Below are 5558 nucleotides of genomic sequence, written 5' to 3'. Positions count from 1 at the left end.
CGCGGGTGGGGTCGCTGCCGGCGCCTCTGCCGCCCCCCGGCGGCCGCTCCGCAGCGCGGCCGAGCAGGTGCCCCGCCGCCCCGGCCCCGCCGCCCCGGCCCGCCTCTGTGGGCAGGACGGCGCCGCGAGCAGCCTCCACTGGGCCTTCAGCCCTTGTTTTTTTTAAACTTACATTTGTGTATTTCTTTTTTACTTCCCTCCCCCCACATTTAGCTGGTTTCCTCCCAGGTGCACAATGAGGTAGAGTCGCCTTTGGCTCTTCTCACCACTGCCCGTTTATTAGCAATCTCTCCACRTGAAGAACACGGTTATCGCCACGCGCAATTCCCACTGCTCAGGCTACTGTCCGAGCATACAAATTAGGTTAAAAACACAGTTTTTACTTGATTTGCTCGCGCTGCCTAAGCCCTGCCTGCCACGGCGCAGGAGAGGCAGGTGACAGACATGCGAGTGAGCAGCAGGAACTTCCTCCCCACCGAGGTAGCTCACAGCACTTCATGGAGCAGATCAGTGCTCCTCAGGGTATGGAAACTGCGGGAAAACATTCCCCAAAAGTCCCCCAGCTGCTAACAGGAAATCTTGGAAGTTCACCCCGATTTGCAGGTCCTCTTGGGTCTTTGCAGACCTACAAAGACATCTCTCTACAAGGAATCGGCCCTTTTCCGATGGGCCTGTACACGGGATTGCTGCATGGGCACGGGAAGGCAGGGAGGCCGCAGAGGCCCAGCAGGAGCATTATTCCCATGCCCACAGGCTGCCCACACGCTGGACATCTCCTGGACATCGGTGCCAAGTGGCACGGTCCCAGTCTGGCTCTGTGTGTATCTATCTTGCCATCTATGGCTTGGCCCCAAAGTCCTGGGGACAGCCTGAAGGAGCAGCCCAAGCTGACAAGAAATCTCTTCTACCTCGCATCTTTGCAGGTAGCAACACCAGAGCTGAGGGCCCAGGATGGTTTTTCCATGGAGCTCGCTGTGAGGCTTTGCTTTAGAGCAAATGGGAAACCTGAAGTGGCTGAGCCAGGCCCATGGCACACAGTGCCCCATGCACTACAGGTGGGAAGCAGACAGCTGAGCCTAATTCAGAGTAGSTGCAGACTTGACACTTGTCCTCTATCGCCCCTCACACTTAATTCTAAGTCTTGGCTTCATCTCTGTGGGAAAGTTGTAATAAAGCTGAGCTACGGACTGAGTCTCATCTAATTATATAATAAAGATATCACACGGCATCCTAGAGTGTTTCGGACTTTGTAACAACTATGCAGAACACTGCTCTTCCTGTTCACCCCAATATTCAYGCTGCTGGGATGCAGTATCGGAAAGTCTCCAAGTAAAATTTCGGCTAAAGTAGAGGCCTGCAGTAAGGACAAGATGCAGCTGTCATTTAATGTGTGGATGTCCCATTTTCAATGGGAATTAGATTTGAAAGACATGTGACACACGTGCCTTGAGTTATGCAAGCATGTAAACACCTGAAGGATCAGGGCCAAAGCCAAACCTGCAATCAAGGTATGTCTGAAGAAAGTCTGCTCTCATTTGCACACACTTTAATGTTTCTAGCTATCAACATGAAAAGTTTGGATTTCACTTAACTGCCTTGTTCCCCAGATGCTGCTCACTTAGAGCACATCTGTTACTGGTGACAATAAAATCAAGCTGAACACATTCAGCTTCTAGTGCTGTTGCCCCTTSTTTAAGGCTATAATGTGATGGCCACTGCAAAGGAATGCTTGGAAACAGGTGGTGGATGCTTGGGCTTTTTCACCTGCAAAAAATAAGAATGTTTTCATAGTAGAATTTGTAACATATTAAAACAATGTTGCCTTAAATCAGTATTGCAATTATTAACTCAGTAGATCTAAACTTATGCAGCTCTTCAKTTAAGTCTTGCTAAAAAAGGTTGCAGGTTTTTTTTGAACCCACTAAATTGCTAAGATAACAAAGAGAATTGAGAAGTCCCTTTTAGTGTGGAGTAGAATGCATTCTGGCATGCTTATTTATTAAATACTTACTGGTAAAGGTATGTGTATAGATCTATGTATACCAATAATGGGAAGTGCATTTAGAGATCTACAGTCTGCTTCACAAAGTGAAATTAGTGATGGTGAGCCCTGATAGTTTTCACTCCTCACTTTATCTGTAGCTTATGTGAAAAAAAAAAAAAAAAATGTTTCTCTTGACTGTGCTGTCGTGTGAGATTTTTTTGAATCCCAGAAAACTGCAGCCCTTCAGACCTGTTTTCTCCCTGTTAAGGCCATATGTTATAGAAAAGGAGCAATAGCTGCTGCAGAAACACAGGCTGCAGCTTTGAAAACCATCAGCCTCAGAAGAATTACAACTCTGTGCTCCAAATTACCAGGGATACTTTGAAGAATGGGTCATTTTTTCAAATTACCAGAACATGCAGGAGAAAGAGAGACTGCAAAGCTGAAGAGGCAGGGAGATGGGCACCCTAGGTGACACAGACTCTGCTCTGAATATGGTTAGTCCCAATTAAAATGAAACAAACTCCCTCTCCCAGTTATCAAAAACTGTTCCAAAAAGATATTTGCCAACAACTCTGTGGCTCCAAGGCAGTTACCTTCCAAAACTAATTGGTCATCATCTTCCTCCTTTACAGTCTTCTTGCTGCCTTTTTTTTTTTTTTTTTTTTTTTTTGAGCCACTGTGAGGTTATCCCCCAAATGATTTGTTCCCCCTACTTTGAAAATACATGACTGCCTAGACTGCTGTGCAACTACTGCTGAGGGACAGTGTCTTGTAGCCCTGTCTTTGACCCATACAAGGAGCAGGCAGAAGGCCTGGTGGTGGCACCTTCAATCTCATCCCTCTAAAGGCACCACAAAATAAAGACCCTTACGTCAAGTGGAGGAATCCACTAGAACTAACTGGATCCAAGGAAGATTCACACACACACACACACACACACAACACAAAGCTTGCTTTGATTTTCAGTTCTCACTGCCTGGGCTGTTGATGTTTCTTCTCCCATTCCACTCTCGAAACAATGATCAGCAGTCCTGTCCCTCACAGGCTGACAACTAGACAGTTACAGGGAGCTGCATCTTCTGTGGGGAGGGCAAGAGGCAAGAAGAGCATCATGGGCTGCAGCCACAGATACAGCTGTGGAGATAAAGCTCCTTGGGGCAGTCAATGGGCTAGCTGAGCAGTGTGTCCTCTGCTAAAATGCCATGCTCAGGGCACACACTGATGCCAGGGGATCTCTCCCTGTCATTCTCAGGAAGGCAAATGTCTGAAAGAAAGGGGGGAATTAACATCTCCAACAAATTTCAGTGCAACACTTTTCCTTTCCTGCACAGTCATGTGGGAAGGGCTTGGCTTTCTGAGACGGTTGGGAAGCAAAGAGGGAAGGAAAAAGAAGAGGGATGTTCCTTTTAAAGTGYGGACAAACCTCAAGTACATGGCTATGGAAGGCTTGCTGCTGTCRTTCTGTGCTTCGCCCTCTCAGTACTGCTCGCATAAGGTGTGATTTCAGTAGTGCTCTAAGCAGCAACAAGTAGGAATTACCTGGTGTGTGAGACTAGTTCCCATTCCGTGGTTACAAACCCACAAGTTAAAATCAGGCAGGTTTTACTGCTTTTTAAGAACTGCAGGGCTAGTGGCCCTCTGTTTGCTCATGCCCCTGGGAGCATCTGAATTGACTTAAGTCTGAATTCCTAGCACCCCTTGCTTTTCTGCATGCCCAAACCCACAAGCAGCACTCATAGGTTCCTAACTGGGGCAAAACGTATCTGTGGTCTATCCATATTGCCATAAAACTTCTCAGGGTAAGTAGACAACTTCCTATCAAGGCTCTGCAGCACCCCCAGCTCACCCAGAGTGCTTGGCAGAGAAAAGCTGAACTCAGAGAACAGAGCCAGAGGGGTAGACTACACATACAGCATGGATTGCTGGACTAGGCTGTGCTTGGTTTCTGTATAAACCAAGACCTGCCTTGCTGCTCTCTGTGTTTTACAAGCGAAGGAGACATGATGCCCCATATAGTGTCACTGCTTTGCAAGCCATCAGTACGACTTCATGCATCACCTGCGGGTGAATTAGGTGTTTGCAAACCCCATGATACTTGGTGGCTATACTCAGTCTACTGCGGACAGGCTTTCCCCACATGAAGAGGAGCAGCCCAGATGTCCTTTCCTACCACGCCATCTGGGAGTGCAGTTGTGGGCTCAGCAAGTGCCGGCTGCCCCTACAGTGGTACCCGCCAGCCTCACACCACACCGAGCAATCCGCAGGATTAGGATAGAGAGTTCTCCGTGCATTACAGTCAAGATGTTGGGCCGATTTCACTAGGCTTAAACAAAAAGGGAGCGGGGCGGGGGGGGTGTTAATCCACCCTATCTATGCATTAACACTCTCCTCCACCCCCACCCTAATCCTCTCCCCTTAAGGTGCTCCACCTAAGAAGAAATCGAACAAGTTAAGCCCGTGTTGCCCCTCAGACACGGCCGCAGATGCCGGACTCCTCTGGCTCTGCTGCCACCTCCTGAGGGAAGGCGGCATGGCGGCCGGCGCCGCGGGGGACGGGCCTGCCCGGGCCCGCGGCCGCGCCACAGCCCGGGGAGGCAGGAGGAGGGCCCGAGAGCCACCAGCGGCAGCGAGGACCCCTGTTTTGTCCAAAAGGCTGGCTGTCCAAAACGGACAGGAGTGTGAAACTGTCCACAGCAACCGAGAGAGCTTGAGGGAGAAAGGCAAGTCCTGCTTTAACCCGAGATAACATCCTGAGGAGATGTCAGAGATAAAGGCTCAGAGAATGACTTAGGGAGAAGATGACAAATCCCCCCCTCCTTTTTTTTTTTTTTAGAGAATAAAAGAATGATAGTGCGGGAATGATTGTTTTTAACCTGAAAACAGCTACATCCCCCTCAAAGAAAACGTGTAGTGACAAGGGTCTACAGGATAGTCCAAGGGCAGGAGACAGCACCACCAAATGCACTCCAGACATTATTTGATTACCAGGTCATAGTCTGGATCTTCTTTGTTGCTTATACAAAGTTTTCAAAGTGCCTTTTATCTCTTTAAGGAGCTTGTAAAAAAAGGAGCACGTTATGATAGCCCAAAATAAGTAGTTATATGTAGTTATATACTTTTAGTATTGCATATAAGCATCACTAGAAAACCTGCCAGGCTAATTAACAGTAGCTAAGAAAATAAAACAAAACCAAAAGAAAAACCGCAGGAATAAGCGAAGTAGTAACACGAGCTTGCCTGCGTGTGAATCAATGGACTCCTACTGATTGGGGAAATCCTGTACATTCAGTAACACGAGGAGAGGCAGTTCCAGACTGTTGTGTGGGAGACTCTAAAATACTGTTTATAGATATTCTTATCTCAACAACTTCTCTCTGATAATCTGTATAAGCACTGAAATCAGAAAAAATAATATATTAACAATTGAGGTTTGGAAACTATATCAGCTGGGTCAAAGGTTTTGTTTGAAAGAACATTAGAACTGTGCAGCTACAGCTTTGGATTTGTCTCCCCTCATGAATTCTTTGTCCTGATTTTGAAAAATATAGCAAAGTAATTCCTCCTAAGGTAG

The sequence above is a fragment of the Nothoprocta perdicaria genome, unplaced genomic scaffold, assembly GCF_003342845.1.
Source record: "Nothoprocta perdicaria isolate Ctin4 unplaced genomic scaffold, notPer1 scaffold_206, whole genome shotgun sequence".
In the NCBI taxonomy this organism is placed as follows: domain Eukaryota; kingdom Metazoa; phylum Chordata; class Aves; order Tinamiformes; family Tinamidae; genus Nothoprocta; species Nothoprocta perdicaria.
This window is presented reverse-complemented; position numbering follows the sequence as displayed.